Genomic DNA, 25,401 nt, shown 5'->3' with positions numbered 1-25,401 from the left:
GGTATGGTACTCGTCGGCCACTGCGCCGGGGAGGAAGGGGGGCTGCAAGGAGGGGATGGGCCACCCCAGGGACAAAGGGGGGGCAGGAGGAGGCGAAAGCACCCCGCACCGGAGGGGTCGGTCTGTCCCGGCCGTACTACACGCTGCCAGGGGGGTTGCTTCCGGGATGGGGCGCGGGGCACTGCCAGGGCATGAATGCTCCCAGCCACCCGGGCGCCCCACTGATTGGTGCTTTACTGTTTCTCTCCACAGGTGGTCAAGGCCATCAACCGGGTGCTGCTCCGCAGGGTGGTCCGCCTCGCTGACCCGGACGCCGTCATCCGGGGATTCGGCGCCCTCGGTTTCCCCGACTGCGGGGGGAGGGGCCATCGACGGGACGCACATCCCCATCCGTGCCCCGGAACACCAGGCGTCCCATTACATGAACCGCAAGGGGTACTTCTCCATCCTCCTGCAGGCCGTGTGTGACCACCAGGGACAGTTCATGGACATTAATGTGGGCTGGTCCGGCAAAGCACATGATGCCCAGGTGTACCGCAACTCCTCCGTGTGCCAGCGGCTGCAGGACGGGACCTTCTTCCCCGACCACCACATCAGGGTCGGGGACGTGGACATGCCCGTGTGCCTGGTGGGGGATGCCGTCTACCCACTGCAGCCGTGGCTGATGAAGCCCTACACGGGGCACCTCAATCCCTCCCGTCAGGCCTTCAATGCCAGGCTGACCAGGACCCGCATCATGGTGGAGGGGACCTTCGGGCGACTGAAAGCCCGCTTTCGATGCCTCCTCACCCATCTGGACCTGGCCGAGTACAACATCCCTCCCGTGGTGGCAGCATGTTGTGTGCTCCACAATTTATGTGAGAGAAAGGGCGAGGCTTTCCTGCCAGCCTGGATGGCTGAGGCTGACCGCATGGCTGGCCACTACAGTCAGCCCCGCACTGCCGCCGTCCGGGAAGCCCAGCGGGGGGCCGTCCAGATCCGGGAAGCTCTGCGGGAGAGCTTCCTGGTGGAGGAGGAGGACTGACCTCTCCCTTGCATGCCCCACTGGGGCCTTCTTCCACCCTACCCCCCTTCCCCTTTCCCCTCCCTACCTACTGTCAAATAAAGACACCTGTTTTTCAAACAAAACGTCTTTTTATTTAACATAACTGGGGTGGGGGGAGGGGGGGTGGGAGAGGGGAGGGTGAAACCTGGGACGAGGGAGCTGGTCCTGGATGCGGAGCTGGTGCTCCAGGAACCGGAGGTGCCGCCTCTGGTAGTTCTCTTTGTTCCTGGCTCTTCTGCTTGCCCAGGCACGGGCGGCTGCTGCAGGCAGGGTGGTGCGCCCTGTAGTCCCAGGTGCTACGGCTGTGGTGAAACAAGAACAGCGGTCAATTACCCAAGGGGCCCAGGTGTGTGAAACCCAGCCCCCCTCTGCAAGGCCAGGGCCCCTGCAGGATCCCCAGATGCTGCTCCGTGGTGGGCAAGGCCCAGGCGCACGGTCCCTGGGCTCCCTCTCGCCCCAGCCCCCCATACACATAAGGGGAGCATGATGGTACTCACATGTGGAAGCCTCCCCGGCCTCGGACGACACAGGCGAGTGGCTCTGTGGGGTGCCTCGGGTGTCCTGGGTCCTGGGCAGGCTGCCGGCAGGCTCCTGGCTCTCGGAGCCCTCCTCCTCCTCCTCCTCCTCCGTGTCAGGGAGTGGTCCCTCTGCCCCGGGGTCTATCACCTCCCGGGGGGCAGGGACGGGCTGAGCCTCCAGGATGCGGTCCAGAGCCTGGAAGTGGGGACACGCCTCCGGGTCAGCCCCTGGCAGGCAGGCCCGGGAGTAGGACTGCCGCAAGTCCTTAATTTTCCAGTGCACCTGCTCCCGGCTGCGCTGGTGGCCCCTGGCGGCCAGGCTGGCAGCCATGTGGCCGTACACTGCCGCGTTCCTGTGGCTAGTGCGGAGATCATGGACATTGGAGGCTTCCCCCCAAACCTCGATGAGGTCCACGATCTCCGCACTAGACCACGCGGGCGCCCGCCTCTTGTGGCCCCAGGCAGGCTCCTGGGAAGAGGGGGAGAGCTGGGGGGCATCCGGTCACTGGCTCATGGGGTGTCAGCTGCTGGGTGTGCTGGCACGGGTGCTGGCAGCCTTGCAACTGGCACAAAGCCCGTAGCCAGCCCTTTAAGGGCTCCGGGGCCGGGAGGGGGGCAGTAGAGTTTCCCTGGTGTTGGCCAGAGTGGCCACCAGGGAAAGCTGGGGAGGGCTAGCCTCCCACTAGTTCGAATTAAGGGGCTACACACCCCCTAATTCGAACTAGTAAGTTCGAACTAGGCTTAATCCTCGTGGAATGAGGTTTACCTAGTTCGAACTAAGCGCTCCCTTAGTTCGAATTAAATTTGAACTAACAGAGCGCTAGTGTAGCGCCTATGAAAGTTAGTTCGAACTAACTTTGTAGTGTAGACGTACCCAGAGATTAGGCATTTAAATCCCTGTTTAGACACTTACATAAATATGGCCTGATTTACCTAGATGCAAAAGACTTTCAGGCCTCTTAACTTCAATGGGAGTTGTTTGTATGTTTCAGTACTCAAGACGCCACCCAATTTTATTTAGATGTCTAACTTTAGGCAGCCCAACTGGAAAATTTTGACCATTGGCAGTAAAGGTTGTACCTCTAAAAATGGGCACTCTTTGGTCCAGCAATAACCCTCATCCGGCAGGATCACAGGTGCTTCTGGAGCAAAGAGCTTGGGAGCCTAAGGGCAGGAAGGACAGCTGGGCAGGGGCAACAGAGTCAGCAGCTCATCTGGGGGACAAAGGCTGGAGTCCCGCAGCAGCCCACTGGAGTGTGGAGCCAGGCCCGGAGCCTCACCATTGTCCCTGGATGTGTGGGGCTCGAACCACACAGCAGGAGTGAGCCTGTGCAGCCCAGGGAGCCGGCAGCAGCTTGGCAAGCAGCCCAGGCAGGTTGGAGAGAGGTAGGTGAGGCAGAGTGCTTGATGGGGTAGCCTGGCAGTGGCAGGCGATGGGGCTTGGGGCTGGTGGCAAAAGACCATCCCTGGGCCAGCAAATTCTTTTGTTCAGGGCTGGTCAGGTCCTGACGGTGCAAGACGAGGGAGGTCCAACCTGTACATCAGAAACAGAAAACCTGCTAAATAACCAGTGGAGCCATTGGACAATTGAGATGCTAAAGGAGCATTCAAAGGTCAAAAATACTTGTGGAGAAATAAAAATAATTTTTTGCATCAGTCTTCATGGATGAGGATGTGAGGAAGGTTCCCAAATCTGAGCCATTCTTTTAGGTGACAAATCTGAGAAACTGTCTCAGACTGAGGTATCATTAGAGGAGGGTTTGGAACTAATTGATCAATTAAACAGTAACAAGTCACCAGGACGAGATAGTCCTGTATTTTGTTTCAACCAGGACGAGATGGCATTCACCCAATAATTTGAAAGAACTGAAATGTGAAATTGCAGAACTACTAACTGTGGTTTGTAACCTATCTTTTAAATCATCGTCTGTACTTAATGACTAGAGAATAGCTAATGTGCCATCAATTTTTAAAAAGGGCTCTAGAGGTGATACTGGAAATTACAGATCAGTAAGTCTAACCTCAGTACCAGTCAAATTAGTTAAAACTATGGATAAGAACAGAATTGTCAGACACATAGATGAACATAATTTGTTAGGGGAAAAGTCAGTATGGTTTCTGTAAAGGAAAATGGTGCCTCACCAATCTACTAGAATTCTTTGAGGGGATAAACAAGCATATGGACAAGAGGATCCAGTAGATATAGTATACTTAGATTTCCAAAAAGCTTTTGACACGGTCCCTCACCAATGGCTCTTAAGCAAAGTAAGCTGTCAGGGTATGTCTACACAGCAAAGTTATTTCGAAATAACAGCCAGGGCCTCAGGGGGCAGCTCCCAACCAGGGGCTGACCCAGACTGCTGCCCCTATTATGATGCCCGGGACCGCATCCTGGGGGATCAGACGGTCCGTGCCCCCCCAGGTGGTCATCGACCCTGGGGCAGAGGGCCCTGACCAGGGCATGGAAGAGGAGGAGGACAATGGTCAAGAGTTGCAGCACCCCCTTGGCATCACAGCAGCCATGTTGCCGGTGTCATCTGAGGCTGGGGAGGCCTCGACATATGAGTACAATCACTGTCCCCTTATGCGGGGCAGGGACGGGGGGAGAGGGAGACCAGGGACTGCACATATGGGCCTCGCTGACCATGGAGCTTGCAGCAACCTGTGCATGTGCTGTGCCATCCTGGGCATGTGGCCCGGCTGGCTGCCACACGTGTGTATGTATGAAGGCACATGACATGCTCCTGACCCCGGTGCACGATGACCTCCCTCCACAAGCCCCCTCTACGCAAAGACAGGGCATATCGCCCCTCCCCTATACCCCCACACTATATACAGCACAGGGGCATGGGTGCAGTCCCGGGCCTGCTCACACGCCCGGGGATAGCAGGACATGCCAAACATGGCCTGTGTGCAAGCACATCAGCTCTGATGGTGCGGAGACCAGCCGACCTCGCCTTGCAGAGGGGGGCTGGGCTTCACCCACTGTGTCCCCAGGGATAATTGACCACTTCTCTTGTTTCTCCTCAGCCGCAGCAGCTGCGAGTGCAGGGCGCACCACCCCGCCCAGGACATCCTCCCGCATCCGGGCACTCAGCAGGCTGACCTGGAACCAGGAGGAGTACCAGCAGCAGCACCTGGGGCTCCTGCAGAGGCAGGTATGCATCCTGGAGCACTGGGTACATGAAGACCTGCAGCTGCGGCGGGAGAGCTAGCAGGAGCTAGGGCCGTAGCCATCAATCACGTGCTGCTATGGAATGTCGACATTCTGGGCAATGTCAACACAATCATGAATGGCTTTGCCATCATGGGCTTCCCCAACTCTGGGGGAGAGAGGGCATAGACAGCATGCACTTCCCCATCCTGGTCCCTGACCATAGTGCCTCGGACTTTATCAACAGGAAGGGGTACTTCTCCATGGTGCTGCCAGCCCTTGTGGATCACCAACATCAATGTCAGCTCACCAACATCAATGTCAGATGGTTGGGAACGGCGCACAACACCTGCATCTTCCAGAACTCTTGTCTGTTCCAAAAGATGCATGCTGGTATTTTTTTCCCCAATCGCACCATAAGAGTTGGGAAAGTGGACATGCCCATCATCATTCTGGATGACGCAGCCTACCCTAGTTTCCCTGACTCATGAAGCCCTACACAAGCAGCCTGGACCCCAGCAAGGAGCAGGTGCCACATGGTTGTTGAATGTGCATTCAGCCGTTTAAAGGGGAAGTTCAGGAGTCTCCTCACACGCCTGGACCTCAGCAAGTGCAATATCCCTTTTGTGGTGGTGGCCTGCTATGTGCTCCACATCCTTTGCAAAAGCAAAGGGGAGATTTTTCTGCCTGGGCAGGTGCTGAAGCTGAATGTCTGGCCAGAGAATTTGAGCAACCCAACACCAGTGCCATAGAAAGAGTACATCAAGAGGTTGTGCTCATCAGAGAGGCCTTGAAGGAGAGTTTAATGTAAGGCCAGTTGTGAGACTCTCTCCCAAGCTTCTCCACAAGGGACCTCTGCATTGCCCATTTGTGCCTTTCCTCCCCAACTCCTCCCTTCCCCTGCCCTCTCTTTCCACCTTCCTTCCTCCCTTGCAGACCAAAGAAAGAAGCCTTTTTTGTTTGAAAGAACAACTGTCATTTTTATTTGGGGGATATACAACAGGGAAGGGACTGATTAGCATGGCTACCCCTCTGGCACTCTTCTATGACTATTGTGAAGGACTGACTTATTACAGTCCTGGTAGGATACACTATTACATAGTCAGACCTAATTTATTACCCTGATTTCTAGCTTACCTGATATGGAATTCCCATGCTGACCTCCCATAAGACTTCTTATTTAGGTCACTTTTTGGAAAGGCACTGATTTAGCAAGGTACTTAAGAGTAGAACGTGCTTTAGGCATGTGAGCACTTCCACTAACATAAATGAGAGATTATTCAAATACATAAAGTTAGGCAGATGCTAAGTACTGTGTGGGACTGTGGCCTAAGTGAGGGAAATTTTCCTTTGTTGATATATAAGTGCCCTTCAAAAAAGTTGCATGTTAATCTCTCAAACTCTTTCACCTAATGACCCAAATTCCCGCAACGACTCCTTGTGCTGAGCATTTCTGTGAATTGATTACTGTGTCTCCTGTTAGGACAATAATAAAACCTATCTCTAGAGCTTTTTATTTTTAGCTTTAATATTCTGTAGAATGTAGGGTAGAAGGAGGGTGGCTATTTTTTGAAAGTCCTGGAAATTGAAATCATATGTTAAGGAACATAGGAATTATCAAATAAAATTAGGCCAGTGGTCCATTTTATCCAGTATCGTGTGTCTGGAACTGGACAGAAGTAAAAACTTCAGAGCAAGCAATACCTTTCCATTCACACCACTGGCAATGTACTCCTTGACCTTGACCTTGGGTAACCAAAGGATAGTTCAGAATGTGTGGCAAAGGCTAAAATTAAGAATAAAATATTAAAAAACATCTGAAATGGTAGAGAAAACTAGTGACTTTAATGCCTTCAGGAAGAACACCTAGTGGTGGTTGGAGACTCTCTTCTGAGGGGAACGGAGGTGCCCATCTGTCGCCCTGACATGTCATCTCTGGAGGTATGCTGCCTGCCAGGGGCCTGTATCTGAGATGTTATGGAGGCACGGTTGAGGATTATCCAACCTCTGACTCCTACTCATCCATGTGGGCACTAATGATACTGCAAGTTGTGACACTCAGCAGATCAAGAGTGACTACAGGGCTCTGGGAGTACGGGTGAAGGAGTTTGGAGCACAGGTGGTTTCCTCCTCAGTCCTCCCTGTCACAGGTACGAGCCCAGGCAGAGACAGGTGCATCCTGGAGGTGAATGCCTGGCTGCGAAGATGGTGTTGCAAGGAGGGCTTTGGCTTCCTTGACCACGGGATGCTGTTCCAAGGACTGATAAGCAGGGATGGGGTTCACCTTTCGAGGAAGGGGAGGAGACTATTTGGACACTGACTGGCTAACCTAGTGAGGAGTGTTTTAAACTAGGTTTGATGGGGGCAGGTGACCAAAACCCACAGGTAAGTGAAGAACATGGAGACCTAGGAGATGGGTCAGAAATGGGAGGGAGCATGGACTATAATAGCAGAGAAAAAGGAGGTACATGGCAGAACTGGGAGGCAAGGTCAAATCAGTATCGTAGATGCCTATATGCAAATGTACGAAACATGGGTAATAAGTAGGAAGTGCTAATAAATAAACACAACTATGACATTGTTGGTATCTCAGGGTATGTCTACACTACCACCGTAGTTCGAACTAGGGTGGTTAATGTAGGCAACCAAAGTTGCAAATGAAGCCCGGGATTTAAATATCCTGGGCTTCATTTGCATCTTGCCGGGCGCCGCCATTTTTAAAGCCCCGGTAGTTCGGACTCCGTGCTCGCGGCTACACGTGGCACGGAGTAGGTAGTTTGGATTAGGCTCTCTAATCCGAACTACCAGTACACCTCGTTCCATGAGGAGTAACGGTAGTTCGGATTAGAGAGCCTAATCCGAACTACCTACTCCGTGGCGCGTGTAGCCGCGAGCACGGAGTCCAAACTGCCAGGGCTTTAAAAATTGCGGCGCCCGGCAAGATGCAAATGAAGCCCGGGATATTTAAATCCCGGGCTTCATTTGGAACTTTGGTTGCCTACATTAACCACCCTAGTTCGAACTACGGTGGTAGTGTAGACATACCCATAAAGGGTAACAAGAAGACTTTCTATAAATGTATTATAAGGAAGAGGAAGACCAAGGACAGGGTAGGCCCATTACTCAGTGCGGCGGGAGAAACAGTAACTGCAAATTTGGAAATAGCAGAGGTGCTTAATAACTTTTTTGTTTCATTCTTCATCAAGAAGTGTGATGATGAAGGAATGCCTAACATAGTGAATGTTAGTGGGAGTGGGGTAGGTTTAGAAGATAAAATAAAAAAAAGAACAAGTTAAAAATTACTTAGAAAAGTTAGATGTCTGCCTGATGAAATGCATCCTTGAATACTCAAGAAGATGATAAAGGAGGTATCTGTACCTTTAGCTATCATCTTTGAAAAATAATGGAAGATGGGAGAGATTCCAGAAGATAGGATAACGAGTCTTGTGCATAAGATAGCTGGACATGGTATACCTAGACTTACGGCATTTGATACGGTCTTGCATGATCTTCTTATCAATAAATTATGCAAATACATTTTAGATGGGGCTACTATAAGGTGGGTGCATAGCTGACTGGATAACCATTCTCAGAGAGTAGTTATTAACAGTTCACAATACTGCTGGAAGGGCATAACAAGTGGGGCTCTGCGGGGGTCTGTTTTGGGACTGGTTCTGTTCAATATCTTCATCAACGATTTAGATATTGGCATAGAGAGTACGCTTATTAAGTTTGCAGATGATACCAAGCTGGGAGGAGTTGCAACTGCTTTGGAGGCTAGGGTCATAATTCAAATTGATCTGGACAAACTGGAGAAATGGTCTGAGGTAAATAGGATGAAGTTGAACAAGGAGAAAAACAAAGTACTCCACTTAGGAAGGAAGAATCCATTTCACAGATATAGAATGGGAAGGGTCTGTCTAGGACAGGGTTGTTCCAGACAAAGAGCCACAATAGCAGTGGAGACAGTGTGAATGTTGTTGAGCAAAAAAAAAGACCCAGTTGTTGGGAAAAGTAGGTGCTGGTACACCGTCCCATGGCTGCTTGGTTTTTTTGTTTTGTTTTGTTAACTTTTCTCTGGGTCTGCACAGCCCTGCCTTTTTTTGTGCAGCCCTGAGTCCTGCATCTCCCACCTGCCTTAACTTCTGCACTCCTACCTCCATCCTTCAGCCCTGAGGCCCCTACCCCTCCCTCCCTCCCACATCTCCCAACCCTCTGCCCTAAGCCACCCACCCCCTGCCTCTCCTTATCCCCTAACCTTCACTCCATTCTTCATTTTCATTTTTAAAAAATACATTCATTGAAATAAAGCATGTACGTTTTTCATTTATTTCACCCCCAAAAAATTACTTCAATGAAAGACTCAAGCAATACCAAATTCATCTGCTAGTGATAACTAAAGAAGCTAACGGAATTGCTACAGAAACCATGTGAATGGACGTATTGGGTTCCACTAAGATATCTCAGAAGACATTCTTTTTTCTATTAAAACAATGTAGTGGCACAGAAGTTCTGTGTCCTCCTCCTCTGGCCTCTTGCACCAAAGGAGGAAGAACTAATTGGAATTTATGCCTCTATTTTTGAATAGGTTCATGACTCTGCATTTGTAGCTTAAAGAAGTACTAGAGCAGTTAACTCATCATGATGTGGTCTGGCTGCAGGAAGAGAATTTGTTGCATGGTGGTAATGAAGTAATTTCCTCTGTGAGCTATTTAGGAAATCATTGTTTGCTGAGAGCTGGAAAATCAGAGAGACTGCTTGGGCTCCAGATGTTATTGGCATGAGAACCCTGTCCTATCTATTACAGGGCTGGGAGAGTATTAGGATTTATTTTACAGTCTCATTTCTTATTGTGAATTGAGAAGGCTTTGAATTAACTGGCTCATTACATTTGATACTTCTGCTGTAGCGTAGCAGTTATGAGAACAGTTAAAAAAGGAATGGGAAATAGTATCGAATTTCCTGGTATTTTTTGACATTTGTATTGGTTTTGTTTTGAAATTTCAAAATGTACAAAAATGTCAAAATATCAGAAACTTTCAATTGTCATAAAGTTTCAACCAAATTGATATCCTTCTGGAAAATCTTTTGATGAAACAGAAAAGTTTCAGCTTTTATAATTTTATCTTTTGGTGAAAATAATTGAATTTTTTAAAAAGATGTAATCAGAAACATTAATTTAGGAGATTTCTACAAGATAGAATTATTTGTTTCTTAGCACCTACACGCTACAGGTCGTATAAAAACCAAGATATTCTTCTTCTTTCCCCATCATGCCCCCTTTCTTCCCTTCCCTTCCTTCCTACCCCGTTCCTTTACTTGTTTTCTTATTTTGAGGGTGGAGTAAATAAAAAACATATACATTAAAATAAAATAAATACATGACACATTTTAAAATGGGGTTTAAATTGGCTTGTTAAGTTGAACAGTTTTGAACATTCAGTTATTTTGTGTATGTTAAATCACAGATTTCATACCTGGCCACTGTATTTATAGAATCTTTAAAATAAAATAAGTAAATACTCAAAAAGACACCTAACTGCCAATTTTTGGCACACAAAAGCTGTGCATTAAAATGTATAGCATACAAAACTGCAACTGTCATCTTAGATGATACTTTTGAAGAAATTGGGCCTAGCTTAGACCTTTTGTTTCTGGGCTTTGTGACAAACCAGATGGTGCTGGCAGAGTTAATGTGTCCTCTTTATTTTTTCAGCATTTTACTTGCTTTCTTCACACCCATAACCAGAGTTCAACAAACAATGCGGCTCTTGCGCATGCGCAATGCGGGGCTGGCGAGCGGCTTTCACCACCGTTTGTCAAGCCCTGCCCATAACTAAATTCTGACCTCACCTACACCAGTACAAATCAAAACTAACATAATTAATTAAATGGTGCTCCTCATTCAAAAGAGATCAGAATCTGGACCCTTTCACCCAAATATCACTTGTTTTTTAAATCTACTGAATGTTGTATCAATGCAAGTTAAACTACTTGATGCTCCCAGCTGACATCAGAAGTGTAACTTGGGCCTTGTCCAGAAAGTAAAGTTATTAGGGTTGCCAGGTGTCCGGTTTTGAACGGACAATTTGGTATTTGAGGGTTCTGTCCGGGAAACAAATTGAGAAAATACCAGACATATAAAATGTCCGATATTTTCTAATTAGGTAAGTTTTATTATTGTCAGGAGTATCAATACGTAATTGCGTACTGCCTGGCTAGTAGACATGCTTACACTGGCGTGTCTACCAGCCAGGCAGTATGCAACTATGTGGGGGGGAGAGGGGGGTCCAGGATGGAATCTCTGGGGCCGGACTTGCTTGTGCTTCGCCTGGACCATGCACGGGACAGGCAGCACCCCGGGATCTGTGTGCGCCCAGGTCAGTCCCGCTTCCCGGCGGCTGATTCTTTCCTCTCTCGCTCCCTCCCAGCCAGCCCCGCTCCTCCGACCCCCACTTCCCACTTGCCAGTCCTTCCCCCCCGATCTCCCCTGGCCAGCCCCCCCTGCTAGTCCTGCTTCCTTCCGGCCAACCCTCCTCCCCCCCCACCTCCTCCTGGCCAGCCCCACCTCCCTCCCGGCCAGTCCCCCCAACATCTGAGATCAAGTGCGTCTGGTATTTTTTTTGAGGCCACCTGGTAACCCTAACAGTTATACTGGTGATTTATTCTGTTGTAAGTATTTCATTTTAAATTCATACCTTAGATTATATGGAAACTTTCCAGTACAGGCAGGGTCTTTTTGTCTCTTTTTCATCAGATCCCATCACTCCTGTCTTTCTTCTCTTTCTGACTCCTATTGGCAATCTGAGCTGTAGAGCACCCGAGAATCAGTTTCCAAAGGCAGTTTAAATTGTCTCAACCATAACTCGGGGAAGAAGCCACATGTCTAATGAAGGAAGGCTTTCTTTTCCATCTGGAGAGAGAGAATTATTGCAATTATGATCAGGCCGGTTCCTGGAGGTTAAGGAGACTATTTGTGGGAGTTGCTATGGTGATTAGAAATGCTGACCAGGAAGCAGAGAACAGTCAGCTGTGTCTCTGGACTTAATAATATGTTTTCATGTAAGACATCAAAGAAGAATGCAATAACTCAGCAGCTGCGCTCTGTGGACTAACAGAAACCAGATGAAGCAAAGCAACATAGATTCCTTTTGCGAGTTACCTTATTTTATAATATACTGCTTTTATGGTCCATCTACACTGCAATAAAAGACCTGCAGCATGCCTATGGCTGGTAAGGGTTAGTTCAATAGAGCTTGCAGGGCTTGGATTAAGAGGCTGTTTATTTGCAGTGGAGATAGGGTTCCAAGGTGTCCAGTATTGACCCGGACAGTCCAGCATTTTCGGCTCCTGTCCAGTAAAACAATTCAGAAATACTCAAAATGTCCGGTATTTTCTGATTTTTTCCCAGCCAGGGGGCGAAAATACTGGACTGTCTTGGTCAATACCGGAAACCTGGCAACCCTACACACACTCAGCAATCGGGTCCAGCCCCTCCCTACACCTCTTACCTTGTTCTGCGGTGTAGCTGTCTGGCCCGGAGCAGTGAGGGAGGCAAGATGGCCACTGGCTGCCAGCAGCCTGTTAGGAGAGGCAGAGTCCATCCCCTTCCGTTCTTAAAGGGGCCATGCTGATTTTTTAATTTTTTAATTTTTTTTTTGCTTAATAATTCTCTGGGTCCTTTTTTTTATTCAACAACTTTGGTCTCCCCCCCTTTTTTTTCAACAATTTTTTTCCCCATTTTTTTGGGGGGGTGGGTGTTCGATATTTTTGGTTAAACCATTTGGCAATCCTAGGTGCAGATAATGGGATCTTTCCACTTCACAGGATACTAGAGTCTAGGTTTAGCCTGAGCCCGAACATCACAATTAAGCAGCCCATAGGCCACCAACAGGTATTTAATTGCAGTGTGTAGATATGCTCTTTGAGTCCTTTGAGCATCAGGCACCAGTGAACGTGTGAATTTAGGGTTCATGTTGGACTGAGAGACCTGAATGCCTATGTTCTCAATCCACAGACCAGCGGGTCCTTCATGCTGCTCTAGCAATGTGCTTTGTCCCTGACTTGTAGGGACTACTTTATAGTGGAGGGAGGAAGAGAGAAGTGTAGAGGCTAACAATTGTGATGATTTTGTTATTTTCTCAATTAATGTTTATCCATTGGCTTGGTCACCCCCCCCCCCTTTTTTTTTTGCTCAGCAGGTTTGGTCCCTTTTTTTTTTGCTCAGCCAATTTTTCCCCCGCCATGTTCTGTATTTTTTGTGGAAGTATCTGGCAACCCTATCTGGACATGGAGGGAACTGGTGGTGCGGCAGTTCTGCTCCTGAATCTGAACAGAGATCCATGCAGATGGACACCTCCTTGCACATGTGCAGAGCACCATTGAGTTTGGTTGAAGACAGGATGCAACAAGTAAGCAAAAAGATTGGAAAAAGGATCAGGGAAACTTTTTCTTTGCTATAAGTTTGTATGATACCAACTCTAGCATAATGGGACCCTGATCTCTAGTTGTCAATGAAACACAAATAATGAGGTCACATTAGATGATCTTATTCATGGATTCTAAGGCCATCTAGTCTGATTTTCTATATTACTCAGGTCATTGAACTTTCCCAAAACAAATGCTGACTGTGTGATTTCCTTCAGAAGCATATGTAGGATTCAAGCATGGTTTAAAAACTACCAGTGATAAAGATTTCGTCACAACTCTTGGTAAGTAGTTCCAATGATCAAATACTCTCACAGTTAAAAATATATGCCTTATTTCCAGTCTGAATGTGTCCAGTTTCACCTTCTAGCTATTGGATCATTTTCTACCTTTCTCTGCTAGAATGAAGAGCCCAAAATTAAATATTTGCTTCCTCATATAGATACTTATCAAGTTACCTTTTAACATCTCTTCCTGAAGTCAGATTTTCTAACCCTTTAATTCTGCTCATGGCTCTTTTCTGAACCCTCTCCAATTTATCAATGGCTTCAGGGGGTAGCCGAGTTAGTCTGTACAGAAAAAAACAACAAATGGTCTGGTAGTACTTATAGTTTTGTTAGTCTATAAAATGCTACCAGACCATTTGTTGTTCAATTTATCAACATCCTTTTGGAATTGTGGTTGTCAGAATTGGGCATAGTGTTCCAGCAATGGTTGAACCGCTGTCATATACAGAGATGAAATAATTGATTTACTCCTTTTAGAGATCCTTCTTGTTTATGCACCCAAGGATCTTTTTGGCCACATCTCAGTGGAAGCTCTTGTTCATGGTCCCCAAATCCTTTTCATAGTCACTGCTTCCTAGGCTATAGTCCCCCATCTCTTATATATGGTCTTCATTCTTTGTTCCTTGGTTTGTACATTTGCATTTAGCTCTGTTAAAACACATAGGCTGTGTCTAGATTGGCAAGATTTTCCGCAAAAGCAGCTGCTTTTGCAGAAAAACTTGCCAGCTGTCTACACCGGCTTCTTGAATTTTCTCAAGAACACTGACTTCCTACTGTCTGAAATCAGTGCTTCTTGAGGAAATGCTATGCTGCTCCCGTTTGGGCAAAAGCTTTTGCACAAAAGGGCCAGTGTAGACAGCTCAGATTTGTTTTGCGCAAAAAAGCCCCGTGTGACGGACCGCCGCAGGTCAGCACTCGAGCGAGGGCCGCCGATGCCCCCTGGAGGCCGCCGGACGGACCGGCAGGCAGCCCTGGGAGGAGGGGAGAGCGGGCCAGGGAGGAAACCCCGCAGGGGGAGGGCCGGCTAACTCCCCGGCGGGGAAGGAGGGGCCAGGGACAGCCCCAGCTGACGGGCGAGGAACCCGAACGGCGTTCCGCTCGCCCAGAGCCGCGCGGAACCAACGTCAGGCTGGGACGCCCCGGCCGTGACGTCAGCGGACGCCAGGACGCCCGGGGGACGGAACGGACGCCCCTGACGTCATCACCCGGGCCGTTTGAAAAGCAGCCCGGGGGAGCAGGACGAGGCGGCACTCAGGGGAGCTGCCGCCACCACCGCCGCCCCAGCCGCCAAGGGGAACCCCCCCCCCCCCGCGTTGGAGGAGGAGAGGGAACGACCCCGAACCCTTACGACGGCCGCGGGACGAGACCGGCGCCTCGGGCAGGGTAAGTGACGGCGGGACCTTCCCCATCGGGGAGGAGGAGAGCGGGGAGTGGAAGCAGCCCGGGGCGGGGGCCTTCTGGCGCCCGTGGACAGGCGCGTTACGGGGATAAACCCCGCCTGTCGTGGGAGGAACGCATACCTTGTTCCCCCCCCACTTAGGGCCCCGGGCTGGGACCCGGTGGAGAGGGCGGGCCCAGGTCCCCCACGTCCCCCCTCCCTACCACAAGACCCCAACCCACAGAACCCCGCCGGGGTGAATAGATAAAAGGGCAAGGACCCTGTCACTTTGACTGTCCCGACGGGGACCCGACTTACGGGCAGACCGCCGAGGCGACCCCGTCCCCTCGCCGGGACCCCGGGCAGTCTGGAACCCCGGGCCAGCCCCGAGGAGAAGGAACCCCGAGTTCGCTGACCCCCGGTCCAGACTCATGGCCGGGTGATCGCACTCACACAACCAGACGAGAGACGGGTCCGCTGAACCCCCTTTCCCCCGCCGGAAGGGGGCGCTCGCACCCACGCGGGCCGTCACACCCCGATCGCGAAAATGGCGATCAGGGCTTTTTTGCGGAAAAGCGCGTCTAGATTGGCACGGACGCTTTTCCCCAAAAAGTGCTTTTGCGCAAAAGTGTCCGTGCCAATCTAGACGCTCTTTTCCACAAATGCTTTTAACGGAAAACTTTTCTGTTAAAAGCGTTTGTGGAAAATCATACCAGTCTAGACGTAGCCATATTGTTTGTCTCCAGGAGTATGTCTACACTACAGCGCTAATTCGAACTAACTTAATTCGAATTAGTTAATTCAAACTAAGCTAATTTGAATTAGCGCAGCTAGACTTAAAGACTAGTTCGAATTAGCATTTTGCTAATTCGAACTAGCATGTCTACACAGAGTGGACCCTGAACAGAGGTTAAGGATGACCGGAAGCAGTGCCGGCAGGGCATCAGATGAGGACTTAGAGCGTGGAGCTGCTGTCTCAGGCTAGCCGAGGGCTGTGCTTAAAAGGACCCGACCCTCCACCCCGGACAGACAGTTCTCAGGGTTCCCCGCTTGCAAAGCAGTCCTGGCTTGGAGTGCCCTGAGTGCCCACACGTGAAACATCACAGCACTCGGCCATCAGCCCGGCTGCACTTGCCACAGGTTGCCATCCGGGGGGAGGGGACAATCGGGGGGCTGCAGGAGAACTTCCACCCCGAGAAGCCCGCAGAACCAGCCCAGTCCTCCCCATCGGGGGTGCGTACCCCATTCCTCCCTCACCTCCTTCCACTTACCCTTCCCTAGCCCCCCTTCCTGATGTACAAAATAAAGAAAATGTGTGTTCAAAAATAGAATCTCTCTTTATTGAGTAGGTGAAAGACAAAATTTTGAGTTTACACAGAAATCTTCTGGTCTGGAAAATGTGTTCAGTGTCACGGCTAGCTAAAAAATAGAACAGTTTAACATAAGAAGTTAATACATATTTCAAAGGATCATTCAAAGTGAAGTGACTCTTTAATATCCCTCCGGTCATATGGGGAAAAGGAAGGGATGGGAATGGAAAGGTGGGGGAGAGGGCTTGTTAGTGAGTTATATTTGTTTCATAAGCCATGATTTTTAGTGTCACGCAAAGTGATGTATTTAAGCTCCCAGGCTCATCTTCTGAAAGTGTTGTACAGGTTTCCTTTGTGGGTGAGTACAGATAGGTCAGATTCAGAGAAATTGCAGTGTGAAAAATGTTCATCCCTAGGTGATGTGGTGTTTTTGTCTTTATCATTTTCCTGTGAGTTCATTCAAGATTGCCTGGTTTCACCCACATTCCACCCCTAGTTGTTATTGAGGCTGTCAGGCACTCTACATATTGTGATAGGACCCTTGGATCTTGAAAGATGTGTTGTGTGTGAGGAGGGGGGGAGAGGGGAATTGATCATTGCAGCAGTAGCAATACAATGTGTGGGTCCAGCGTTGAGAAGTGAAGCACCAAATGCAGACTGTGTGATTTGCTTCAGAAGTATATTTAGGATTCAACACATAAAAACAGGCTATTTCTCAGACTGATAGCCAGCAGTTCTATAACTAGAATATAGCATCTGAAACTCCCCCTTTTCCTCCCCCATTCCCGTCTGCCAGCTTGGTAGGCCTGCCGCTCTAGTCCAATTGCCGTTAGCTCCTGATACACCTTTACTGAAGGACTTGCTTTCTCAGCACCTAGCTGAAGTCATGGAGATATGACAGTAGAGATATGAATGTGTAACTGTGTTCACAGTTTACCGATGAGCTCAGGCTCATCAGTTAATGTTCATGGTTATACACAGGGTCCCAGTACGTGCGACAAGCTGGCTCCTGGGCTATGTCTAGACTGCAGGCTTCTTTCGAAAGAGGCTCTTTCGAAAGCATCTTTCGAAAGAGCCTCTTTCAAAAGATCGCGTCTAGACTGCAGGCGGATCTTTCGAAAGAGAAATCCGCTTTTTTGAAAGAGAGCACCCAGCGAGTCTGGATGCTCTCTTTCGAAGACGGCCTCTTTACATTGAAGAACGCCTTCTTTCGAAAGAGGGACTTTTGAAAGAAGGCGTTCTTCCTCGTAAATTGAGGTTTACCGCCATCGAAAGAAAAGCCACGTTCTTTCGAAATAATTTTGAAAGAACGCGGCTTGAGTCTGGACGCAGGGGTAGTTTTTTCGGGAAAAGGCTACTTTTCCCGAAAAAACCCCTGAGTCTGGACACGGCCCTGGTGTGCACTCACTCCTGCGTAACTGCCTTCCCCTCCTTTCCCCACACTGCTGCCTCTGATACAGAGATAGAATTGTGGGGTGGGCAGAGAGGCAGGCAGGAGCCGGTGCTGGGGGGAGCCGTCTTAAAAGTGGTTCCACGGTTACTTAATTAAATGCATTTTAACATCCCTAATACACAGTCACACTAGTGAAAATGCAGGGAGTCCTTGGTTTGTGAACACTCAAGACTGTTGCAGCAGTGAATTGTGTTGGTGTGTCTTAAGGAAGTGGTGGACCCACAGGACCATCCATTTGGCAGGTAGTGTAGCAGAAAAACAAGACGGGTGGTAATATGTTTGATTAATTAGGGAGTCTTTAATCCATAGATTATTGACTGTGTTTAGTGTAAAGCCACCATCTGTTATGCTAGTGTGCACGTTGGTTCTTATGAGGATTTTATTGTTCATGCAAAGTGGCCTGTTGTGTCTGCCAGACGAGTTAGTGTCCAGTCCTTTCACCCCAAGGGCTGTGCTAGCTGGAAGCTAGCCAATCACTGGAGTGGAAGTTGTAAGTGCCTTACAACTCCAGCCCTTCACACTGATTTACTGTATTTGACAAGGCCCTGCAAATGGATTATGCTGTCAGATGATGGTGTAATCTAGGGTTGTGTGTAGCTGTGTGGCTGCATTACACTGAAGATAAACTAATAAAAGTGAGGAATCCCATTCTAGAAGAATATGCAGAGAAATTCACTTCAAAAATAAGAAAAAGCATTTTTTAAACACTAAGAGCTAGTCAAATTTTAAAACTGTTTTGGAAGTGTTGACCAAAAATATTGAAAAAATATTTCAATATTTTGTCAAAATTCAAAAAAATTTCTCAATTTTTTTTAAGAAAAATGCTTGGTTTATTTTTTTGACCACAATCATAGAATCATAGAACTGGAAGAGACCTCAGAAGGTCATCAAGTCCAGCCCTCTGCTCTAGGCAGGACCAATTCCAACTAAATCAACCCGGCCAGGGCTTTGCCAAGCCGAGACTTAAACACCTCTAGGGATGGAGATGCCACTACTTCCCTAGGTAACCCATTCCAGTGCTTCACTACCCTCCTAGTGAAATAGTTTTTCCTAATATCCAACCTGGACCTCTCCCAGCACAACTTGAGACCATTGCTCCTTGTTCTGCCATCTGTCACTACTGAGAACAGCCTCTCTCCATCCTCTTTGGAACCTCCCTTCAGGAAGTTGAAGGCTGCTATCAAATCCCCCCTCACTTTTCGCTTCTGCAGACTAAACAGACCCAAGTCCCTCAGCCTCTCCTCATAAGTCATATGCTCCAGCCCCCTAATCATTTTGGTTGCCCTCCGCTGGACCCTCTCCAATGCGTCTGCATCCTTTTTGTAGTGGAGGGCCCAGAACTGGACACAATACTCCAGATGCGGCCTCACCAAAGCCGAATAAAGGGGAATGATGACATCTCTGGATCTGCTGGCAATGCTCCTCTTAATGCAACCTTGTATGCCATTAGCCTTCTTGGCTACAAGGGCACACTGTTGACTCATATCTAGCTTCTCATCCACTGTAACCCCCAGGTCCTTTTCTGCAGAACTACTACTTAACCGGTTGGTCCCCAGCTTGTAACTATGCTTGGGATTCTTCCGTCCCAAGTGCAGGACACTTGTCCTTGTTGAACCTCATCAGATTTCTTGTGGCCCAATCCTCCAATTTGTCTAAGTCATTCTGTACCCTATCTCTGCCCTTAAGCGTATCTACCTCTCCCCCCAGCTTAGTGTCATTCGCAAACTTGCTGAGAGTGCAATCCATCCCCTCATCCAGATCATTAATAAAGATATTGAACAAAACCGGTCCTAGAACCAAACCTTGGGGCACTCCGCTAGAAACTGACCGCAATCCTGACATCGAGCCATTGATCACTACCCACTGGGCCCAGCCTTCTAGCCATCTTTCTATCCATCTTACCGTCCATTTATCCAATCCACAATCCCTTAACTTGCTGGCAAGAATATTGTGGGACACCGTATCAAAAGCCTTGCTAAAGTCAAGGTATATAATATCCACTGACTTCCCCATGTCCACAGAGCCAGTTACCTCATCATAGAAGCTAATCAGATTGGTCAAGCACGACTTGCCCTTTGTGAATCCATGCTGACTATTCCTAATCACTTTCCTCTCATCCAAGTGCCTCAATATGGATTCCTTAAGGATCCCTTCCATGATTTTTCCAGGAACTGAGGTAAGACTGACCGGCCTATAGTTCCCTGGATCATCCTTCTTCCCTTTTTTGAAGATGGGCACTACATTTGCCTTTTTCCAGTCATCTGGGATTTCTCCCGATCACCACGACTTTTCAAAGATAATAGCCAAAGGTTCCACAATGACATTTGCCAACTCCCTCAGTACCCTCGGATGCACTAAGTCCGGACCCATGGATTTATGTACGTTTAGCTTTTCTAAATAGTTCCTAACCTGTTCTTTACCCACCACGGGTTGTCCATCTTCATCCCATCTTGCGTCACTTGGCACAGAAGTCCAGGAGCCGACCTTGTCCGTGAATTCAGAGGCAAAGAAAGCATTGAGTACTTCAGCTTTCCCCACATCATCTGTCAGTAGGTTACCTCCTTCATCCATTAGTGGCCGCACACCCTCTCTGATCACCTTCTTCTTGTTAAAATGCTTGTAGAATCCTTTCTTGTTATCCTTCACATCCTTAGCCAGTCGCAATTCCATTTGCGCTTTCACCTTCCTGATAACCCCCGGGCATTCTCGAGCTATACCTTTAAACTTCTCCCTGGTCATTTGTCCAAGTTTCCACTCTTTGTAAGCTTCCTTTTTGTGCTTAAGTTCACCAAGGATTTCCCCTGTAAGCCAATCCGGTCTCCTACCATGGTTGCCTCTCTTGTTACGCGTTGGGATGGTTTCTTTCTGTGCCTTCAATAAGGCTTCTTTAAAATACTGCCAGCTGTCCTGGACTCCTTTCCCCTTCATGTTAACATCCCAGGGGATTCTGCCCATCAGATCTCGGAGGGAGTCAAAATCTGCTTTTTTGAAGTCCAAGGTGTGTATTTTACTACTCTCTTTTCTTCCTTTGGTCAGGATCCTGAAATCTACCATCTCATGATCACTGCTTCCCAGGTTGTCACCCACGTCCACTTCCCCTATTAGCTCCTCCGTTTGTGAGCAGAAGGTCAAGCTGCGCATGGCCCTGGTCGGATCCTTCAGCACCTGTGTCAAGAAGTTATCCCCAGCATTCTCCAAAAACTTCCTGGATTGCCTGTGTACTGCCGTATAGGTTTCCCAGCAGATGTCAGGGTGATTAAAGTCCCCCACGAGAACCAGGGCCTGTGATCTGGAAGCTTCGCTCAATTGTCCGAAAAAAGCCTCATCTACCTCATCCACCTGATTCGGTGGCCTGTAGCAAACACCAACCGCAACATCAATGCTGTTGTTTGCTCCTTTAAACTTAACCCATAGACTCTCAACAGGTTTTTCTCCCTCTTTATACTGGAGTTCAGAGCAATCGTAGTGCTCTCTTACATGTAGTGCAACTCCTCCTCCTTTTCTCCCCTGCATGTTGTTCCTGAACAGTCTATACCCTTCCATGACAGCGCTCCAGTCATGCGAGTCATCCCACCAAGTCTCTGTTATCCCAATTAAATCATATTTCTTGGTCTGGGCCAGGGCCTCCAGTTCTTCCTGTTTGTTACCCAGGCTTCTCGCATCAGTGTACAAACACTTCAGGAAACCAGTTGATCGTCCTATCTTCTCCATTCGAAACATGGGTCCTCCTTTCTTGCCCCTTCCTCTCTGCATTTCTTCCCAGTATCCGACTTTCCCACTCCCCTCAGGGTTTTGGTCACCGTCCCCCGACGAACCTAGTTTAAAGCCCTCCTCACTAGGTTTGCAAGCCTGCCAGCGAAGATGCTCCTTCCTCTCTTCGTTAGGTGGATCCCATCTCTTCCTAACAATCCTTGCGCCCGGAACAGAGTCCCATGGTCGAAGAAACCAAAGCCCTCTCTGCAACACCATCTGCGCAACCACGCATTTACGTCCTCAATTTGACGATCCCTGCCCAGTCCTTTCCCTTCAACAGGGAGGATGGAGGAGAATACCACTTGCGCTCCAAATTCTTGGATCCTTCTTCCTAGCGCTACATAATCCACAGTAACACGCTCAAGATCATTCTTGGCCGTATCATTAGTTCCCACGTGGAGAAGCAGGAAGGGGTAGCGATCCGAAGGTTTGATCAGCTTGGTAAGCCTCTCAGTGACATCCCGGTAAGCAGCACACCTCTCGAGATTCCAGGTCCGGACGGCAGAGGGATGGCTCAGTCCAGTAGATGGTGTTCCCTTCTGGTTTCTTCCTTGTGAGGTCCCTTCCAGAGCTTTCAGCACTGCAGAGCCTGTGGAGAGAGCTTGAAAGCGATTGCTTACCTCTATAGCATCGGGGGATTCCTGTGCTGGCATTTTGTGTGCATTTTTTCCCCTTCTAGAAGTTACATGCTGCCAGTTCTCTTCTTGGTCACGCACTGCCCTCTCTGGCTCTTCTGCCTGCCGTGCTTGAAGGATTAAATGCTGCCATCTATCGAGGAAGTCTTCATCCTCTCTGATCAAGCGTAGGGTCGACACTTGGGCCTCCAGTCCTCTAATTTTTTCTTCCAAAATGTTGACCAGCTTGCACTTGGTGCAGATGAAATCCGTTTTTTCTTCCGGGAGGAAGACAAACATGGCACATGCTGTGCAGGTAACAACAGCAGACCCATCACCAACCATCGCTGCTGTCCTGGAAAAGGGATTTAAAAAGAAAGGCAAGAGAACCTCCCGCCCTTCCCAACTCCCTCTCAAAACTCCCTGTTAGCACACACCTGTTCGCAAGCTCCTTGGTCGCTTGCCCACTGCCTTATAAAGCCCCTCCCCCTACCAAGGCTCAGCCAATCAGCAGAGGCTTCTAGAATTCAAACTTTAATTAGAAGCCAACAGTTTCCACCTGCCAATCACAGCCAATCATAGCACAAACTCCATCAAGGGGAGGGAGAGGGCAGAGGGGAGGTGGGGAAAAAAAAAGCCTCACTCTCAAACACAGGGGAAAATAAATAAATAAATAAATAAATAAATAAATAAATAAACAAAAAACAAAAAACAAAAAAGAACACACACCAACCCTCACTCACGAACATAAGCGTGGGAATATAGAGTGGGAAACATTTTGAAAATATTAAAGAAAGCTTCAAAAATTTTATGTGAAAAATTGTGTGCATTTTTTCAACCCACTCCTCCTTGCTCCTTTGTGTATATCAGCTGCTCAATTTTCAGAGTGGCAAGAAAAGCTTTTACAGGTTTCCTCATGGCTTGAAAGCCAATACTCTCCTGTAAGTTGCTATCTAAGGCCTTCTGTCATGATTGACTCTGCACCTTTTTGCCCTTTGAGTGCATCATTGTTTCAACAAGATTCAGGAACTACCTTGACTTTTATTTTAACTGCCCCACTGAGGAGTAGTGCAACATAGCAGCTTCTCCAACTTCTAGTAGGAGTTTCCTAACTGGGAGAAAGAGGCCTAGAATCTACTTTGAGAACTGAGATCAGCTTCCCTCAACTAACTATTGTGTATGAGGAAGCGGACAAATGGTTGAGTGACAGTAAAACCTGCCCCTGGAATTGAAGGTGATTTGTATAATGCTTCTAGTCCCAACGAAGGCTGGTGGTGGGTCAGAGGGGCTTGCCTTCACTCTCCCACAAAGTCCTCTTTTTTGCCCATTTCTTCATTTGGAAATCCATTTTTTTCAGTGTTAGGAGGTTCTTCCAGCCCAATATAGATGCATAGCAGAGGACTCATTAACAATCCTAGGGGCAGTTTTTGTATTCAGATAAACCTTTCAAACAGTGGAAAGCTTTTGCTGTCAGGAGGGTTGCCAGATGGTTTCAACAAAAATATCGGACACACTTGACATTTCATCACAATCTACATTACATCTTATTTAGAAAATACTGGACATTTGTATTTTCTCAATTTGCTTCCCGAAAAGAAAGTTCAAATACTGGACTGTCCAGTTGAAAACCGGACACTTGGCAACCCTAGCTGTCAGTTAGCTGGGGAGGCAACACAGAAACCTTTTCTCACACATAAGGAAGGACTACGTTTCTTTTTTCAAAAGTCCTTTATACTGCTTGTCACTATCCATGACACACTGTTCACTTTGTTTAGTTGTGGTAGAGTGGGCACATACTTGCTACAGGTTACTCTTGCTATCTTTCTGCATCAGGACAAGACTGCAAATTACTTGTTGCTTGTAATAATATTAGGGACATACCTGAATCAAAATCCTGAATCCAAACATCTCTGAACTCAAGTGAATCTGATCCTGAATGGATCTGAATTTCATAGCTGTTCTCAGTTCTATAAAGCCCCGAACCACACTTTTGGATCTTAAAGCTTTGGGGAATTCAAGTTTTGGGGAATTCAAAATTGGACTCCATTACAAATATCGGGGTTTAAGCCCTATCTGTAGGATTTGATTCTGATTAGGGTTGCCAGATGGTTTCAACAAATATACCAGACACACTTGACATTACATCACAATCTACATTACATCTTATTTAGAAAATACCGGACATTTATATTTTCTCATTTTGTTTCCCGAACAGAAAACTCAAATACTGGACTGTCTGGTTCAAAACTGGACACCTGGCAACCCTAATTCTGATATGACTCCTGCTGTTTTTGTATTAGTGTCACTCTGCATATTACAGTAGACATACTCCTGATTTATACTAATGGGCAGTCAGTTAGAATTATGATTTGTAGTTAGAATAATACCTATATTCAGTAGATTATGAGAAATAGAACTTTGCTCTAAAAATATTTCTGATTTTAACCATACCATTTCTATGTGACAAGAACAAATGCATTTTAAGTATATTGATATTCTAGGCTGATAGGCATCTGATTAGATGCACAACATAGCCCATAACTTGGCTAATATATTTGATGTTTCTTGGCACTATAAATGTTGGAGGCTGGAGTCTACTCCTGTTCTTGGAAGACACTGTTAAGTCCTTCTGTACGGCCCTTGCTACTGTGGTAGCATGATGACTGGCAGCTTGTTGACTGGATCTCTGGGGAGAACTTGTCTGCTGTGCTTCTGCAGCATCCATGGCGAGGTTCCAAAACTGGTGCTTTTTATAAATTTAGCATGTGGCTGGTATTTTAAGCGAAACACTGACAAAGCAGGGCTGTCTGTAATCATCAGGGTAGCATCATGCTGATTCATAGTCAGAGACTTTCTTTTCTGATCTCTTTTATATTCAGATGTTTTCAAATGCATTCAGTGCTCTGGATAGGATCAATTAAGGTTTACAGTCCTGTAGGACTGAGGTTTTCTTTATTCATATCCACAAAATTTGTATCAATAGCCATATCTGCAAAAATGAGCCACAAATATCTGAATCTACACCCACAGATATAAAGTGGATATCTGCAGATATTCAGGGCTCTAGAAATTCAAAGGTGTTTAGGTCTACTAAGACTGACTCTTTTATATATAGCCTTTGCAGCCAGGATATATTTTATTAATACTTATAGTTCAGAGCATGAACTGATCACCAAATGTGGACAGAAATAAATTTTCCCTGGTGTGCAGGTTATTTATTTATCTGTCATCCATATTCATGTATGTATAAAGAAGAGGCAGTCTTAGACCCAAACACCTTTAAATTTCTTTGAAAAACCCATACCTGGGTTCAGATTCAAATTTAAGAGCTAGTCTCTAATGGGCCCATCCATTGTTTGATTTTAGGAATATTTAAAAGTTGGCTCCAGCTGTTTTAAATCTGTGGCTAAGATTTATTTTGCACGTATAATAAATGTCACATATAGTTCTTTTAACAAAATT

The 25,401-nt window shown here is 47.5% G+C and overlaps 1 long non-coding RNA gene across 2 annotated transcripts; it reads right to left on the bottom strand.

The window, feature by feature from the left end:
- Positions 1 to 1,119: 1,119 nt before the first annotated feature.
- Positions 1,120 to 12,282, bottom strand: LOC106732116 (uncharacterized). 2 transcript variants are annotated; one of them, XR_012896332.1, is made up of 5 exons: positions 12,229 to 12,282; positions 11,416 to 11,630; positions 2,844 to 3,097; positions 1,543 to 1,759; positions 1,120 to 1,347 (listed from the first exon to the last, which is right to left on the bottom strand). It is a non-coding gene; the product is annotated as an uncharacterized LOC106732116 (long non-coding RNA). The 2 variants fall into 2 exon arrangements; XR_012896331.1 differs by lacking the exons at positions 1,543 to 1,759; positions 2,844 to 3,097 and having other exon boundaries at positions 1,130 to 1,347.
- Between the last annotated feature and the right edge of the window lie 13,119 nt (positions 12,283 to 25,401).

The sequence above is a fragment of the Pelodiscus sinensis genome, chromosome 17 (genome assembly GCF_049634645.1).
Source record: "Pelodiscus sinensis isolate JC-2024 chromosome 17, ASM4963464v1, whole genome shotgun sequence".
Taxonomy (NCBI): Eukaryota; Metazoa; Chordata; order Testudines; family Trionychidae; genus Pelodiscus; species Pelodiscus sinensis.
Note: the sequence above shows the minus strand (reverse complement) of the source record. Positions and strands in the feature narration are given on the sequence as shown.